The 18,441-nt window shown below is 35.2% G+C and overlaps 1 long non-coding RNA gene across 1 annotated transcript in view; it reads left to right on the forward strand.

Moving 5' to 3' along the window:
• Positions 1-4,482: 4,482 nt before the first annotated feature.
• LOC116646742 overlaps positions 4,483-18,441 on the forward strand; it is a 201,663-nt gene continuing 187,704 nt past the window's right edge. Inside the window, exons 1-2 of the long non-coding RNA XR_004302198.1 lie at positions 4,483-4,505; positions 13,449-13,527. This is a non-coding gene — a long non-coding RNA (uncharacterized LOC116646742). The remainder of the gene's footprint in view (positions 4,506-13,448; positions 13,528-18,441) is intronic.

Consider the following 18,441-nt stretch of genomic DNA (forward strand, 5'->3'; position numbering starts at 1 on the left):
CAGTTGGCCTCCTGACAACCCCCAGAAAGCCATGGCACATTCAGAGTGAGGTTACAGAAAGTGTGAGGCAGAGGAACAAACCCAGGGTTTGGTGATAGACAGGTTTGATTCAAATCATTAAGGAATCTATTTTCTGAACATTGATTTCCTCTTTTGTAAAACAGATGATAATGCCTACCATAACAGGGTTCTTAAGTGCAGGGATAAATGAAATAATGGAACAAAACTGTGCCTGAAACATGGGAGGTCCTTGATTTTAACTTCTCTCTCTCTCTCTCTCTCTGTGTTCAGATTTTAAGGGGTTTGGGACAAGAGGAGTTGATAGAAATGGTGGAAATTCTGCTATGTGTTACCCATGGTCTCTATAGAAATTTGCCTAATTGATTTTGACTGTTACTGGTAATTAAAGAATACTAAGAGGAGTTTCTCTGAGAAATCAGAAATGTAGCCAAAAAAAAAAAAAAAAAAAATTCCCTAAGAGAAAAATAGTACCATCAATAGTGAATAAGAGCACAGGTATATAAAGTCATCCAAGAGAGATATAACAATTCTCCAGATGAAGGTTCTGACTTTAACCTGATTAAATATATTTACATAGTTTAGGGACATGCCCCCTGAGTTTAAGGGATAGTGGTAAACTCTCTGCCTTTTAGGATGCATGGAGGAAAAAACAGTTATGTAGGTGGCCAGTGACACAGTCCTTTTTAGTTTGGTTCTCTAATGACAAATTATTGGCAAAGAGACTCCAAGTATTATGGCCCCATTGACAAGGTCACCCTCAAGTTGTGGAGGAGGACTGTGTTAGTCTTATAGCAGGCAGCTCAGTACAGGAATTACATAGCTGTATACGTATTACTTATAGAAATGATTGCTGTGTTGTAACACAGACTGAGGTTTAAATCTTGGGCCTGGCATTTACTAGCAGAGTAAATGTGGCCAGGCTACTGAACTTCTTAACCCTCGGTTTTCTAATCTGCAAATGGGGGTAATATTATACTCATAGGGCTGCAACCCAGTAGGACCATAAGTGCCATCAATGAGCAATTCAGAAGGGGAAATTTGGTGGGGTTGCCATTGTCCTTTCTGGCTCATTCAGAAACTTCATTAGTTCATTAGACTAAATTCTAAAAAAAAAAAAAAAAAAATTGTTTCTTGAAATTTACCATGCCTGGAGGGCTTGTTAAAGCTCAGATTACTGAGCCCCACCCCCCAGAGTGTGTGATTCAGTAGGTCTGGGGGTGGGAGCCCAATAATCTGCATTTCCAACAACTTCTCAGGTGATGCTTATGTTGCTAGTCTGCAGACCTCATTTTGAGAATCACTGCTTTAAAGTGAGTATCTAAGTGAATATCCATTTTAGGACAAATTTTTTTTAAATGTGAAAACTTTTGTTGAGTGTCTGCCATGTTCAGGCGCCATGCTGGGTTTTGGATATCCAGGAATAATCACCTACTAGGAGACAGGTAAATAAACCAGAATGCCAGTAATTGGAAAAATTAAATTGGCAAGCCAATTAAACTACTTCATTTGGTTGGCCTTTCCTCTCAAGAAGAATCTATATGGAAATTCAATCAGTCTGAGTAGCTTGTTTGGAAACTGTTAGGCAGAAGGATGTTGAATAATATTAATGAGCGGAACTGTAGTAGGAAAGGAATGCTTATGTCTCTCTGTCTACTTCTCTGATGTTTAAAACTGTCTCTTGCTTATTCCCCAGAAAGGAGTTTTTAGTCTTTTTAGTCAGATTGGGTCCCTTTACTGGGTATTATTTCATAAAATGTTGCATACATGTGGCTTTGTTTTTGTTCCTACATTTTCCTTCCATGCACTGGGAAGGATAAGGTAAACCAAGGCTTGCCTTTTTAGGACACATCCTGCCACCTTGATTTTTGGCTGAAAGGATAGAAGACCTTTGTCGCCTTTGAAGCTATAGCAAGTCCTCCAACCCCGGATAACCAGAGCTTCGCCTTGGGTGATCTTGAGAACCATCTCAGTTTCTCATACCATAACAACATGTTTCCCATTATACCATTTATTTCTTTAAAATATAGACTTTGGTTTTTTTAGGGCAGTTTTTAGGTCCACAGCAAAACCTAGCAGAAAGGCCAGAAAGTTCCCTTATTATCCTCTGTCCCCACCTAGACAAAGCCTCTGCCACTATCAATATCCTGCACCAGAGTGGTACATTTATTAAAATTGATGAATCTATATTGACACATCATTATCACCCAGTCCATAGTTTACCTTAGGGCTCATTCTTGGTCTTGTACATTCTATGAGTTTGGACAAATATATAATGATGTATATTCACCATTATAGTATCATACAGAATAGTTTCACTGCCCTAGAAATCTGTTCTACTCATCCCTCCCTTCCCCCAACTCCTGGCAACTCTTGATCTTTTTACTGTCTCTATAGTTTTGCCTTTTCCAGAATGTCACATAGTTTGAATCATCACTATTAATTTTTATATGTTCAGATGCTTCAGGAACAGTATGCATGATTTTCAGGAAATATTGCAGGCATTTTTGTGTATTCTGGACAAACAACATCTCCCAGAAAAATACCTCCATAAAGAGGAAAGATGGCTGGCCCAAGGCCTTGCTGAAGAAAATACACTGTCAACTCTTACACTGTGATGAAAACAAATCTAGTCTACAGGATACCAGCCTTCCATTAGTCCATCCTTTGTTCTTGTGATCACAGAAGGGATATCAAAATGATGGTGGGTACTTTGACAATGGATAAACATCTAGAGGAGGTCATCTGTGTTCCCCTCCATGCTTGGAGTTTCCACCACCATGGATACTATTTTTATTAGAGTGCAGCTTGAGAAATGGAGACTGCGGGCATCGCTTAGACTTTAAGGTCTGGAATGGGGTTTCATAATTTTGGTGTCATGGACTCATTACTAATATTAAGGTTATGAAACCTCTCCCAAAAGAGATGCATATCCACAGAAGTTTCCATAAAATGTCGAGTGCTTCACTGAAACATGAAGACCACTGACCCAATGTAAAAACAATATAAAAACAAATTAAAGCACCCACCCCCCCCGAAATCAATATCTGTCCCTGAATACATGTCTAACTCATCTAGGATTTGACTGTCAATCACTTTGGCTGCCATACCCCAATAGAATAGATGGTGATTGGTTGTCATGGTATAATGTGAAGGTCAAGCAACTTTGAGAGTTATAAAATAAACACACCCTTGGTGATTACTGTGGTAGCCTCAGGTCTCTGATCTCATGTGCATTTAGACTCTAGTCATTGAAATTCCTAACCATGCCATAAATTTTTCAAGTAATTTATTAATGTGTTTCTTCAAATGCTGGTTCTTAAAAATACATGAATCCTCTTACTAAAAAGCAATATATTCTTTAATATAGTTAATTAAATCTCAGCTTTCCTTGTTTCCTCTGGTTCTAAGAAAACGGAGATACTCTAGACATACGTGTTAGACTTGGGTTTTCTCCCAGGCCTTCTGGCTACTTCTTGTAGGGGCTCACTTTTATGTAGACTTTTCATTCAATACCTATTCATTGAGGCCCATTCAGTGCCAGGCACCATGCTAGATCCTTGGGGTGATAGAACAGGCTGAGATAGTAGAAAGAAAGTGGAATGTGGAACTAGATACATAAAAGCCCAAATCCCACTTGTGGAACTTATTTTTTACCTCAGCCAAGTTATTGTCTATCTTTTTAAAAAATTTTTATTTAAATTCAATTTAATTAACATATAGTGTATTATTAGTTTCAGAGGTAGAATTTAGCAATTCATCAGTTGCATACTATACCCAGTGCTCATTACTTCAAGTGCCCTCCTTAATGCCCATCACCCAGCTATCCCATCCCCTCACTCACCTCCCCTCTAGCAACTCTCACTTTGTTTCCTATAGTTAAGAGTCTCTTATAGTTTACCTCTCTCTCTGTTTTTGTCTTTTATTTTTCCTTCCCTTCCCCTATGTTCATCTGTTTTATTTCTTAAGTTCTACATATGAGTGAAATCATATGGTATTTGTCTTTCTCTGACTGACTTATTTCACTTAGCATAATATCCTGTAGTTCCATCCGTGTCCTTGCAAATGGCAAGATTTCATTCTTTGAGATTGCTGAGTAACATTCCATTGTATATATAGACCACATCTTCTTTATCCATTCATCTGCCGGTGGACATCTGGGCTCTTTCCATAGTTTGGCTATTGCGGACATTGCTGCTATAAACACTGGGGTGCAGGTGCCCCTTCAAATCACTATATTTGTATCCTTTGGATAAATACCTAGAAGTGCAATTTCTGGGTTGTAAGGTAACTCTATTTTTAACTTTTTAAAAAAAAATATTAGAGAGAGTGGGTGCATGCACCCAAGAGTATGAGTGGGGGGGTATCCAAGGGAGAGGGGGAGCAGACTCCCCGCTGAGCAGGGAAGCCAGATATGGGCTTGATCCCAGGACCCAAGGATCATAACCTGAGCCGAAGACAGCCGCTTAACCAACTGAGCCACCCAGGTGCCCTATTTTTAACATTGTGAGGAACCTCCAAACTATTTTCCAGAGTGACTGTACCAGTTTTATTCCCACCAACAGTGTAAGAGGGTTCCCCTTTCTCCGCATCCTTGCCAACATCTGTTGTTTCCTGAGTTTTTCATTTTAGCCATTCTGACTGGTGTGAGGTGGTATCTCATTGCGGTTTTGTTATTGTCTATCTTTAAACCTGCTTCACGATCTGAAATAAAAAGGCATAGTAATAATGACTACCCAGTAGCATGGCTATGAGGATTATATCGCATCATGTGAATTGATCTATCTTCTATTAGGTTTGGGGGGGTTTCTGCTCTCGAGGCAATATTTTTTTCTGATCTTGTCCACACAGACTGATAGTACTTCAATGTAGTTGCAATTATTGCTGTTAACATACCCCTCCCTCAGTTATTTTAGGCCTTTTTTTTCATTTCCCTCTAGTGCATACACTTCAAGTCAGAATAGTATCTTTTTCCTACTAGTACAAGCAAAAGCATCTGTGCCAAGAATTTAGCTCTGATGTCCTTGGCACAGCAAAGCAACAGAGAGAGAAATGAATGGTCACTGCAATTATAAGTGGGTTAACATTCCACTGTACTCCAGAAGAATAGATTTCAGGCCAGGCTGCAATGAGAGACTTGGGGGAGGGGAGTAGTGTACAACTGATTCCATTCAAACATGGGAACAAACCCTTCTAAGAATGACTACAGAATGAAACACCTGCCACCCAATTCTTCACATAAAAGTTTGGCAGAAATACAGGGGGCAATTTGGAACACAACTTTTATATTCCAAGTTAAAGGAACTAAATAAGAGAACTACACAGATGATTCCTTGAGAATGGACTTTTATAATTCTGCTATTTAAAATCAATAGAGCAGAAGTCAGAGTTTAGAGCTCATCTTTTCCACTTTGCTTCTCCAAAATGTGTTTTCGTTTTGTATCAAGATTTAGTTTGGCCACTTGAAAAATTACAAAATGCTGGCTGGGCCTTGACCCTTTAGAGTCCTACTCTCTTCTTTTCTCAGCTGTTGGCAACATAATCTCAAACTGTTGGCTCAGATTCTGCCTGGTTTCTGAGCAGAATTATTTTCTGTTCCTTCTCCCTCTTCCCTCTCTCCCTCCTTTTCTTCCTCCATCCTTTCTTCCCTCTACTTTTTTCTTTTCTTTTGATTGGATTATAATTTTCATACAATAAAATGCACAGATATCAGATATTCAGTTCAATTAACTTTGATAAATGTAATTACTTGTGTTACCCACATACCTATTAAGATAGCACTCCCATCATCCCAAATAGCTAGCTCTCTTGTGCCTACTCCAAATCTGTCCCAATTGCCCTGAAGCAACCAATTTTCATTTCTTTCACCATAGATTAGCTTTACTGGTACTAGAAATTTAGATGAGTGGAATCTTACTTTTATTTTTTTATTGTTATGTTAATCCCCATACATTACATCATTAGTTTTAGATGTAGTGTTTCATGATTCATTGTTTGTGCATAACACCCAGTGCTCCATGCAGAACGTGCCCTCCTCAATACCCATCACCAGGCTAACCCATCCTCCCACCCCCCTCCCCTCTAGAACCCTCAGTTTGTTTTTCAGAGTCCATCGTCTCTCATGGTTCGTCTACCCCTCCGATTTCCCCCCCTTCATTCTTCCCCTCCTGCTATCTTCTTCTTCTTCTTTTTTTTTTTCTTAACATATATTGCATTATTTGTTTCAGAGGTACAGATCTGTGATTCAACAGTCTTGCACAATTCACAGTGCTTACCAGAGCACATACCCTCCCCAGTGTCTATCACCCAGTCACCCCATCCCTCCCACCCCACCCCCCACTCCAGCAACCTTCAGTTTGTTTCCTGAGATTAAGAATTCCTCATATCAGTGAGGTCATATGATACATGTCTGTCTCTGTTTGACTTATTTCGCTCAGCATAATACCCTCCAGTTCCATCCACGTCGTTGCAAATGGCAAGATCTCATTCCTTTTGATGGCTGCATAGTATTCCGTTGTATATATATACCACATCTTCTTTATTAGATGAATGGAATCTTATAGTATATACTCTTTGTTTCTGGCTTATATTATTTTTGGAATTCATCCACATTGTTGTATGTATTAATAATCTGTTCCATCTTATTACTAAATAGAGTTATAATATGCAGATATGCCACAACTTATCCTTTCTCCTATTGATGAATATTTGGGTAGTTTTTAGTTTTGTGAGACTATCAATAAAGCTTCTGTGAACATTTCCTAAACATATTTCTTATTGAGTCTGTGGTAAATGGTATTATTTATAATTTTTTCAAAGGCTTGTTGCTTATTTATAGGCAATAAATTATCTATATCCTGTGATTTTCTGTATTTACTTATTATAGTTATTGTATAGATTCCTGAGGATTTTCTATGTAAATAATTATGTTCTCTGCAAATGAAGACAGCTTTACTTCTTTCATTCTTCTGTACAATACTGAATAAAAATAGGGAGAACCAACACCCTTGTCTTATTCCGTCTTAAGGGAAATGATTCAGTCTTTCTCTACTAAGAGTGATCATATTTGTACCTTTTCTATAGGTGCCCTTTATCAAGCTTAGAAACTTTGTATGTATTCTTAGTATGTTAAAAGTTTTTTTGGTTTTTAGGTTTTTTTAAATCATGAATTAGGGTGGAATTTGGTGAAATGTTAGGTGGGTATCCATTGAATTAATCATAAAAATTTTCTTCTTTATGTAATCTCAATATTACAATTTGCAATGATTGATTTCTAAGTGTTAAATTAACCTTGCATTCCTGGGATGAACACCTCTTCTTTCTCATGATGTATTAAGGTTTTTCTATTTTGCTAGATTCAATTTTTTTGTGTGTATCATTAGAAAAAAATTTAAAAACATTGTAATTGGTGCACATCATTTTAGTTGAAGTAGACTATATGTCCTAAAAGTATGAAACAGACAGGAAAATATCATGGCTGTTTTTCATGGATGAGAAAAACTTATTTATAAGGTTTACATCATGGTCCAATTACTCAATGTGACCTCTCTGGATGGTTGTAATCCCCCACCTCCTGGAGTTTGGTGGGACATGATAAGCCACCTTCTCCTGCAGTCTCATGCCCCACATGATAAGACCTATGTGTTAAATATTTAACCATATTCTGTTTTGATTTCTGCTCAAAGTGAGACTCACCTTTATAAAACCTACTGTTTCCTTCCTTTTTTCCATTAAGTAGTATATTCTTCATCTAATTAACCTGGAGATTCTTTGTTCACTCATATGATGAGTGAACATGGTTTACAATTCCTCAAGCACAATTTTCTGCTTCTTAATAAACTTCCATATCCAATACTGTTCTTTCTGTCTGAATGGTTTTACTCACTATATAGCCTTTTCGGTCTCTCTCTTCAGGCTTTGCACAAAAGCCAAGACCATGAGAACCAAAACTTTGGTTAGATTTTGAATGCTTTCTATCATTGTCTGAAATTTAAAGAAGATTTTCATCTACTTTTTATATACATTACCCCTAGAATTGAATATATATTTCTCCCTTTGTGTATGTTTTAACAAGAAAGTTTCTTAGAATATGCAACCATTCGTTTGTTATTTTCCTCTATCAGCCATGTTGTTTGGCCCTTAATTCATCATTAAATATATTCATTTATTGTCACTTTGAATCTCCAAGATAAATGTTAGACTTAGTATGTTAAAGTGTTTCGTCTAAAGTCTCTGGTAGTTACAGAACCCATACAAAAATCTGGAACTATTTGGTATATTAAATTATTCCTATTCTGTTATGTGTGATAAAGGTAGTATTATTATATTTTCAGATGTTAAATAGGTACTAAAGTTCCCACAAACTAAATGACAAGGCACCTCACATTTTCTTTATTTTTTAATTGAAGTATAATTAACAATGCTATATTAGTATCAGGTGTACAACATTGATTTAACAGTTCTTTAAATTACTCAGTGTAATAAGTGTAGTCACCATCTGTCACCAAATAGCATGGTTACAATATTATTGATTATATTCCCTATGTTGTAATTTTCATCTCTGTGATTTATTTTATAACTGTTTGTATATCTTAACTGCCTTTATCTATTTTGTGCATTCCCCCACTGGCCTCCCCTTGACAACCATCAGTTTGTTATCTGTATTTTAGAGTCTGTTTGTCTCTGTTTTGTTTGTTTTTTAGATTCCACTTATAAATGAAATCATATGGTATTGATCTTTGACTTATTTCGCTTAGCATTATACCCTCTAGATCCATCCATGTTGTTGCAGATGGCAATATCTCATTCTTTTTATGGTTGAGTAATATTCTGTGTGTGTGTGTGTGTGTGTGTGTGTGTATAACATCTTCTTTATCCATTCTTTTATTAATGGACACAGTTGCTTCCATATCTTGGCTATTGTAAATAATGCTGCAACAAACATAGGGATGAACATATCTTTCTGAATTAGGGTTTTTGTTTTCTTTGGGTAAATACCCGGTAGTGGAATTACTGCATCATATGGCATTTCTATTTTAAACTTTTTAAAAACCTCCATACTGTTTTCCACAGTGGCTGTACCAATTTACGTTCCCATCAGCAGTGCATGAGGGTTCCTTTTTCTCCACACTATCACCAACACTTATTTCTTTTCCTTTTGATTCTAGTTACTCTGACCAGTGTAAGGTGATATTGTGATTTTGATTTGCATTTCCCTAATGATTAGTGATGTTGAGTATCTTTTCATGTGTCTGTTGGCCATCTATGTCTTCTTTAGATAAATGTCTATTCAGGTCTTCTATTTTTTAATTCAATTATTTTCTGATGTACAGTTGTATAAGTTTTATATATTTTGAGTATTAACCCCTTATTGGATATATCATTTGCAAATATCTTCTCCCATTCAGAAGTTTGCCTTTTTATTATGTTGATGGTCTCCTTTGCTGTACAAAAGCTTTTTATTTTGGTGTAGTCCCAAGAATTTATTTTCGCTTTTGTTTTCTCTTCTTTCTCATGATGTATTAAAACTTCTCTATTTTGCTGGATGCAATTTGCTAATACTTTGTTATGGATTCCTGTGCCTATATTCATGAAGAATATTGGTTTGTAGTTTTGTTCCTTATGATGTATTTGTCTGGTTTTAATATCAGGTATATAATAGCCAGATAAAAGAAGATGGCAAGTATTCCACTTGTTTCTTTTCTTTCAATGAAATGGATTATTTTTAATATAAGATTGGTATTACTTCTTGCTTAAAAGTTTGATGGAATACTGCAGTGAAATGATGTAAACCTGGTGTTTTCCATGTGGGAATTTTTTTTAATTTTATGCATTTATATAATAGAATTTTTATTTTCAATGTCTGAAATAAGTTTTCTTTCTAGGAATTTTTAAAATTTTTAAAAATTTTTCTTGATGTTCAGTTAGCAAACATATAGTACATCATAAGTTCTTGTTGTAGTGTTCAACAATTCATTAGTTGCATATAACACCCAGTGCTCATCCCAACATGTGCTCTCCTTATACCCAACATCTGGTCACCCTATACTTGATTTCCAAGTTGTCAGATTTATTGACATAAAACTGTTTATAATAGTCCCTTATTATTTTTTCTATCTGTAGAGATTGGATTAATGGAGTAATAAAAATTTGCTCATGCATGCTTGTGTGCTCTCCCTCCTTCACCCCCAATTTAATCCATCTCTAATTTGATCATTCTAACTAGAATCAAATGTGTAGATAGGTTGAAGGAATTAAACTTTGGTTTTGCTGATTTGTTCTATAGTTTGCCTATTTTTTATATATCATTAAATTTTGTTTATCTTTATTATTTCCATCCCTTTATTTTTTTTTAAATTCTTATTTCTTCAAGTGGATCTTTAGGTTATTTTAGAGATTTATTTTTCTAATATATTTAAAAGTGTAAACTTCCTTTTAAGCAATGCTACAGCTGTAATTTGCACATTTTGATATTTCATGATTTTGTTATTACTGAGTTTAAAATATTTTCCAAATTACTTTGGGATTTCTTCTTGGACTCATGGATAATTTAATTATGCTGTTTAATTTTCAAGTATTTCAGGAATTTTAAGACTGGCTGTAAGTCCAGTATCAATGTTTTTAATATTGAGATGAAGTATATTCTCTGAAAATTAAAAAATAAATAACAAAGAGGTTTCCTTTTTCATCTACTTGCTTTATCAAGTAGGAAAGAGTTTTGAAATTTCCACTTCTAATTGTGAACTAATTTATTTCTCCTTTTTGTTCTCTTAAGTTTTGCCTCATGATTTTAAAGGTCTGTTATTAGGAGCTTGCATATTAGATTGCTATGTCCTTTTGATGAATGGACACTTTTATCATAATAAAATATTACCCTTCATCCTTAATTATGCTCCTTTTCCTGAAGCCTCCTTAGTCTGTATTATTAATATAGCCAATCCAGCTTTCTTTAAATTACTGTTTGTCTGATGTATCCTTTTTCTATTCCTTTACAAAATCTGTGGCTTTATATTTTCAGTGCATATTTCCTGGAAATATTTACTGGGATCTTGCTTTTCATATAGTCTGATAAAATCGTTCTTTTAATTGAGGCATTTTCTTAGTTTATATATAATGTAATTGTTGATATAGCTGCATTAGATGTACTATTTTATGATCTATTTTTTAGTAGTTTTATCTCTTTTAGTTCCTTTTTTTTCTGCTTTTCCTGCCTTCCTTTTATATTTCATTTTACTTTCATTATTGGCTTTTTAGCTATACTTCCTCAATTTTAGTTGCTTTTCTAGGATTTCTGATCTGTCACTTTACATAGAATACAAGAATCTTACACTCGATCCATCCAATCACTGACACTATTCTTGTCATATGCTTCATTTCTACAATTATTATAAACCCCATAATATAGTATAATTTTTTCTTTAGATGGCAATAAAAACATTAAGAAATGGGAATACTTTTTACACCTACCCACATATTTACCATTTCCAATGTTCCTTTGTATAGATATAAATTTCCAACTGTAATTTTCTCTCAGCCTGAAGAACTTCCTTTAACAGTTCTTGCTGTGCTGGCCTACTGGTGATGGATTCTCTTGAATATTGATGGCCTGAAAATATTTTAATTATGTTTTTATTTTAAAAGGATATATATTTAATCCTGTGACTTAATTCTGAGGCCTGTCTCTTGCCATTGGACTTCTGTCAAGCTCCCTTAACGACACCCTCCCAGTTCAGTAGAGCTATAGCATGACATACCTAAGAGCTCATACCTCCTTCATCTGATTAAGTCCCAAGCTTATCTTCATTACAACTGTTATTTGATATAGTCTTTGTAGCCTCACTCAAATTGTGAACTATTAGTTGTTTCTACTATATTTCATCACTCAGTATATTTTCATGCCTTGATCAGTAAAAACTTTTGAGTTCTTAATATGTGTAAGACCCTGAACAAATTGCCCAAGGCACCATGTTAGAAATAGCAAACACCCGCCAATGGACTAGAAAGTACACTTGAGTGTTAGTCCCAAATCTTTTAATAATTAGCTTTAGGTTAGTCCCTAAGCATTTTTGAGCCTTGGTTTACTCATTGTTTGCTCATCTGTAAAATGGAGATAATACACATTTCATGAGGTGGTTGTGAAACTAATGACATAGGAAAGTGCCAAACTCACTACCTGAACTGAATCAATCATTGCTGAATCTGAATGGTTCACATAAACATGATTGAAAATGCCAAAAGAGTTGCTTACATAGAAAGTGTCAAAATGAATTATAACATATTGACTGGACTTCTATTGAGACACAAATAACTTCCAGGAATTTAGAGAATGGATTTGGGGAAGGTAAAAATGATTTGAAAATGCTAGTTTAAAATAAAACTCTGTTAGAATGGGGATGTGAAATGATGATGCTGGTTAAATAAATCTCATTCAATTCAATTAAATCCCATTCAACTCTATTTGAGTTTATTATAAGTACTAAATACTAATAATTAGAATGAAAAATAAATCCCCTCCAAAAAGGAACTCAGTTTAATGAGAAACAGGTAAAGGACATTTAGTGAGACAGTAGCATTTTGTCTAGATGTGCAGGCTCTTGCACTAAACTACCTGATATACAATCCTTACTTAACCACTTACTAGTTAATATATGATACTTGACAACCTCACTATGAGTATTTGTCAAGGTAATGCTAGGCACTGGCAAAGACACAGTGTCACTGGTTTAACATAATGGAAGTTTACTTACTGCTTTTATAAAATCCAAGAAATGGCATGAGTTGGGTGGGAAAAGAAAGCTCTGCTTCACACTGTTCATTCGGGGACCAAGGATGAATGATGACTGCCTAGGGCATTGACATCCGGCTAACAGGTGGGGAAGAGAGAAGGTGGAGAATCACACCAGAGGTTTGTCTGAGTCAGGCCTGGCAGTGGAATATAGCATACTTACACTCCGTTGGCAAGAACTAAACAGGGACAAGTAGCCCGAATATGTGCCTAGGCAGAAGGGGAAATAGGTTCAGTAAACACCTAGCCAGTCTGCTATACTGTGTCTCAGTTTTCACATGTGTAAAATCAAAATAATAGTAGTATTCATCATTTCATTGGGATTTCTTAACAAAGAATTATTATAGGAGTTCAGTGAAATGACACACATAAAGTGCTTAATCCAGGGCCTGACTCATGACAAATGCTTGTTGAATATTAACTGTTACTGTAAGTGCTATGACAAAGGCACATGGTAGATTCAGCAAGCATATAAAAGGAAGGTGCAATCAACTGAAACTGTGATATTAGGTAAGGCTAAACAGGAGTTGATGGGGTTGTGACTGTCAGTGGTGCTGACCTCACCAGATGAAATATGTAAAACTTCGTGGTGCAATTATGTATCTTCAGGCTCAGCTTCTCTCACCAACCATCTATTCTCCTACAGGATCTTCCTTCTGCATTTTGGCTTCATTTCCACCCCAGGATGAGGGGGAAAAATGCTAATGCTGAGAAGAAACTTTCAGGTAGGAACCAAACTTTAATCATTGTGGATTATGTTTTTAGGAATATATTGAATTTACTTTTGTTGAGATCCATCCTATAATATTTGTATAGCAGGTACAATATTTTCAAGCCACAGTCATGGTTATGCAAGACTAGTAATGTGCATTATTTTCGATAGTTCAACTTAATCATTATTTCAAAACCCTTTTGTCTTTTGGTACAAAATGCAATCTTAGTCTGTTTCATGTAAATTCAGACATTTCAGGTTTAAATTCAATCTATTTAGGATTTACCTCTGTCTTCTTGTCCTCCAGGATGATACTTAAATTCTAAGGATGCTTACAGAGCATCCTGGCATTGGTAGAAGCATCTAAACCCTTGCAACTACCAAGTGTCCACGTGTGGCATGTATACAATCCTGCCTGGTTCTTAGGTATATTTTCCCACACTGGCATCTGCTGGAGTAGGGGGCTATATGTCCATTTGCCTAGGGCAGTCCCAGTTATACATACTGTCCTGGCATTTTGCCAGTTACTGTCCCCTTTCACTCTCAAAATTGCCCTAATTTGGAAAATAATTTATATGGTCACCCTGCCTGAGGGTCTGCATTCCCACCTGGCCTCTGGTTAGCAGAATGTGGCCACTTTGTGTTTCAAGTCTATTTGCCCTGGCCTTGATGTCCCCCCTTGAGGTCCACCTGCTCTCCAACTTTCCCCACTTCTTAGGAACATAAGAAGGTCTAACTGCTCCACTCCAGAGCCAGGGGACACTAAATATCAAGAACCTGGCCTTCTTCAGCTCTGGATACTCCATGCAATCATCTCCACTTCCCTGAGTCACTTTATTTTTGTCAGTCTTCTATTTCTCAGTGTTCTAGGTTAAAGTGACTCAGAGTTCCATTCTTGCTCAGATTCCCAACCTGTTGGAGTACATGAGAGCAAAGATGAGATGTACCTCTGAGTGAGGGCCCCCTATCCAGTGATATCATTAGCACTTAATCTCTCACATCTCCAAACCATCTCTCACCTCTCTTGGCCCGAGAGAGGTAGGAGCTGCCCTCACAGAGTCTTTAAGTATGTAAGAAATGAAAAACTGAAGTATTTTTTATTGTTGTTATTATTATCATTGACTGTTTTCCCGTTGTTGTATGTTTCATTTCTATGACTTATTTAATTTATAACTGGAAATTTTTACCTCTTAATCCCCTTCACTTACTCTGTCCATCTCCTCAGCCCCTTCCCCTGTGGCAACCAAAAACTCTCTGCATTTATGAAGTCCATTTCTGTTTTATGTTTGTTTGTTCATTGTTTTGGTTTTTAGATTCCACATGTAAGTGAAATCATATGGTATTTGTTTTCATCTGGTTGACTTATTTCACTTAGCATATTACCCTTTAGATCCATTTGTGTTGTAGTAAATGGCAAGATCTCATTCTTTTCTATGGCTCAGTAATAATATTCTTGTGTATATATTTACCACATCTTTATCCACTCATCTATCAACAGACACTGATTGTTTTCATATGTTGGTTATTGTAAATAATTAATGCTGTGATGACCATAGGGGTGCATATATCTTTCGGAATTAGTGTTTTCATTTTCTTTGGGTAAAAACACAATAGTGGAATTATTGGATTGCATGGTATTTCTATTTTTAATAAAAAAATTTTAAACCCTTATTACTGAAGTATAGTTGACATACAATGTTATATTATTTTGAGGTGTGAAACATAGGAATTGGACAATTTTATACATTACTTAATATTTACCATGATGAGTATAGTCACCATCTGTCACCACACACATAATTAAAATATTATTGGCTATATTTCCTATGTTGTACTTTTCATCTCCATGACTTATTTATTCTATAACTATAACTGGAAGTTAGTGCCTCTTAATCCCTTCACCATTTAATGCATCCCCCGCCCATATCCATCTCTGGAAACCAGGTCTCTGTATTTAAGAGTCTATTTGTTCATTTGTTTTGTTCTGTACATTCCACATATAAGTAAAATCATATGGTATTTGTCTTTATCTGACTTACTTCATTTAATGTAATATCCTTTAGGTCCATCCATGTTGTCACTAATGTCAAGATTTCATTCATTTCTGTGGCTGAGAAATATTTCATTATACACACACATATATATCATATATGTATATTCCATACACACACACATATATCACACCTTTTTTCCATTCATCTATCAGTGGACACTTGGTTGCTTCCATATCTTGGCTATTGTAAATAATGCCACAATAAACATAGGGGTACATATATCTTTTTGAATTAGTGTTTTCATTTTTGGGGGAGGGTAAATACCCAGTAGTGGAATTTCAGGATTATATGGTATTTCTATTTTTAATCTTTTCAGGAACCTCCATATTGTTTTTTTACAGTGGTTGTACCAGTTTATATTCCCTCTAACAGTGTACAAGTGGTCCCTTTTCTCCACACTCTCATCATCACTTCTTTGTCTTTTTGATTCTAGCCATTTTGACAGGTGTAAGATAATATCTCATTGTGGTTTCGATTGCATTTTCTTGATGAATAGTGATATTGAACATCTTTTTATGTGTCTGCTGGTCATCTATGTGTCTTTGGAAAAATGTCTATTCAGGTCTTCTACCCATTTTTAAATTGGATTTTTTAAAATTTATTTTGGTGTAGAGTTGTATAAATTCCTTATATATTTTGGATATTAACCCCTTATGAGATATACCATTTGCAAATACCTTCTCCCATTCCGTAGGCTGCCTTTTTGTTTTGTTGGTTTCTTACTCTGTGCAAAAGCTTTTTATTTTGGTGTAGTCACAATCGTTTAATTTTGCTTTTGTTTCCTTTGCTTTAAAAGATACATTCATAAATATGTTGTTAAGGGTGATGTCTAAGAAATTTCTGCTTATGTTTTCTTTTAGGAGTTTGGTTCAGGTCTCACATGTAGGTCTTTAATGTATTTTGAGTTTATTTTTGTCTATGATGTAAGAAGGTTGTCCAGTTTCATTATTTTGCATGCAGCTGTCCAGTTTTCCCAGTACCATTTATAGAAGAGGCTATCTTTTCCCCATTGTATATTCTTGCCTCCTATGTCATAAATTAGTGACCATAGAGTTGTGGGTTTATTTCTGTGCTCTGTATCCTGTTCCACTGATCTGTGTCAATTTTTGTGCCAATAACATACAGTTTTGATTACTATAGTTTTGTAATGTATCTTGAAATGTGGAATTGTAACTCCAGCTTCATTCTTGTTTCTCAAGAGTATATTGGATATTTGGGGTCCTTGTAGTTTCATACAAATTTTATTATTGTTCTAGATCTGTACAAAATGCTATTGATATTTTGATAGGGATTGCTTTGAATCTGTAGATTGCTTTGGGCAGTATGAACATTTTAACAATGTCTGAACATAGTGCATTTTGCCATTTATTTGTGTCATTTTCAATTTCTTTCATCAATGTCTTATAGTTTTCAGGACATAGGTTTCTCACTTCTTTGTTAAATTTATTCCTAGGTATTTTATTCCTTTGGGGATAGTCATAAGTGGGATTGCTTTCTTAATTTCTCTTTCTGCTACTTTGTTATGAGTGTATAGAAATGCAACAGATTTCTGTTTGTTAATTTTGTATTCTGCAACTTCACTGATTTCATTTATTCTAATAGTTTTTTGGTGGAGTCTTTAGGGTTTTCTATATATAGAATCATGTCATCTGTAAATAGTGACAGTTTAACTTCTTCCTTATCAATTTGGGTGGCTTTTATTTATTTTTCTTGTCTGATTGCTATGGCTAGGACTGCCAGTACAATGTTAGATAAAAGTGGTGAGAGGGACATCCTTGTCTTGTTAATGATCTTACAGGAAAAGCTGTCAGTTTTTCACCATTGAGGATGATGTTAAGTGTGGGTTTGTCATATATGGCCTTTATTATATTGAGGTATATTCCCTCTACATCCACTTTTTTGAGCATTTTTATCATGACCAAATGTTGAATTTTGTCAAATGCTTTTTCTGAGTCTATTGAGATGGTCATATGATTTTTATCCTTCCTCTTGTTAATGTGATGTACCACACTGACGAATTTGAGAATTTTGAACCCATGTTGCATTCCTGGAATAAACCCCACTTGCTTATGAATGATCCTTTTAATGCATTGATTAGGTTTGCTAATATTTTCTCTAGGATTTTTGCAATTATGTTTATTGGGGATATTTGCCTATATATATTTCTTTTTTTGTAGTGTCTTTGTTTTTGGTATCAGAGTAATGCTGGCCTCATAGAATGAATTTGGAGTTATCATTCCTCTTCTATTTTTTGGAATACTTTGAGAGGAATAAGTATTAACTCTAAATGTTTTGTAAAGTTCTCCTGTAAAGCCATCTGGTCCTGAACTTTTGTTTTTTGGGAGGTTTTTTTTTTTTTTTTTTTTCAGTTTTGTTACTAGCAATTGGTCTGTTCAGATTTTTAATTTTGTCCTGATTCAGTTTTGGAAGATTATATGTTTCTAGGAATTTATCCATTGCTTTCTAAGTTGTCCAGTTTGTTGACATATAATTTTTCATAGTATTCTTTTATAGTTCTTCATTATTTCTGGTCCATTTCTAATTTTATTTGAGTCCTCTTTTTCTCTCGATGAGTCTAGCTAAAGGTTTATCAGTTTTGCTTATCTTTTCAAATACCAGCTTGTGGTTTTGTTGATGTTTTTAAAATTTTTTTTTACTCTTTGTTTTCTTTATTTCTACTCTTTCATATTTCCTTCTTTTTGCTACTTTTGGTCTTTTTACTTCTTTATGTAGTTCTTTTAGCTATAAGACTAGTAGTTTGAGAATTTTCTTGTTTTATAATGTAGGCCTGTATCACTATAAACTTCCCTCTTAGAACTGCTGGGTCTCAAAGATTTTGGACTGTTTTGTTTTGTTTTGTTTTGTTTTCATTT

The sequence above is a fragment of the Phoca vitulina genome, unplaced genomic scaffold (genome assembly GCF_004348235.1).
Source record: "Phoca vitulina isolate PV1807 unplaced genomic scaffold, GSC_HSeal_1.0 scaffold2, whole genome shotgun sequence".
Taxonomy (NCBI): domain Eukaryota; kingdom Metazoa; phylum Chordata; class Mammalia; order Carnivora; family Phocidae; genus Phoca; species Phoca vitulina.